Below are 890 nucleotides of genomic sequence, written 5' to 3'. Positions count from 1 at the left end.
CCTCAAGTCAGCCAAGCTTTCTGTATTACTAAGTCTCCTTTATGCTTGGATTCTGTCTCAAGACATTCTCCATTCTTCTGGTAAATTATTCCATAGTCATTCTTTTAACCAGTGCTTTTCACTGGTTAAGGTGATATTGTTTTAGGCATTTGGGTTATATTAATAGTTGAATGTTTCCTAAGCCTTTATTTTGAGACTTTTACTACTTTTATATGTTAGGGTATATAGTCTTCAAGAGCCTGTGCCTTTCTATTTTTTTATTTTTGTTTCATTTTGTCGGTGAATATCCTGAAGTAAGAATGCATGTATCAGAGATAACATTTTTGAGTTTGTCTATATTTAAATGTAGTTTTAGTCAGCCCTCACAAACTAATTTGTGTACATTAGACTCCAAATTTTCCCTCAGAAGCAATAAAACATTTCTATATTGTCTTCTAATATTGACATTTCTTTTTTTGGGGGGAGGGTCCAGTAAAGACTGGAAAACCTACTAGACAAATTAAAAAAGAGCTGTAAGCACTACTAGTATCGACATTTCTAATGGTTAGCCTAATGGTATTCTGTAATAAACTTATTTTCTCCCATCTAGAATAATTTAAGATATTTTATTTATGCATAGATTATAGAAATTTTATGGGACCAAAGCCTTTATCCCTTTTCTACTTTTGAGACTGTTATCTAATATTTCATTGATAATCACTTTTCTTCCATCTGTTTTTCTTCTCTCATTCTGACAATGAAAATAAAATAACAAAATAATAATAAAATAAAGATAAAGTATTCTTTTGTTATATTTTTAACCCCATGTTTATTTTTCTTCTCTGATATTTATTCTTTTTAAGATGAAAATACTTTAGATATACTTTATACTCTCAAATAGTTCTGCAAAT

At 29.2% G+C, this 890-nt stretch overlaps 1 non-coding gene across 1 annotated transcript; it reads right to left on the bottom strand.

The window, feature by feature from the left end:
- Positions 1-462: 462 nt before the first annotated feature.
- Positions 463-522, bottom strand: LOC136312368 (U7 small nuclear RNA). The gene has a single exon (XR_010726963.1). It is a non-coding gene; the product is annotated as a U7 small nuclear RNA (small nuclear RNA).
- Between the last annotated feature and the right edge of the window lie 368 nt (positions 523-890).

The sequence above is a fragment of the Saccopteryx bilineata genome, chromosome 8 (assembly GCF_036850765.1).
Source record: "Saccopteryx bilineata isolate mSacBil1 chromosome 8, mSacBil1_pri_phased_curated, whole genome shotgun sequence".
Taxonomy (NCBI): domain Eukaryota; kingdom Metazoa; phylum Chordata; class Mammalia; order Chiroptera; family Emballonuridae; genus Saccopteryx; species Saccopteryx bilineata.
Note: the sequence above shows the minus strand (reverse complement) of the source record. Positions and strands in the feature narration are given on the sequence as shown.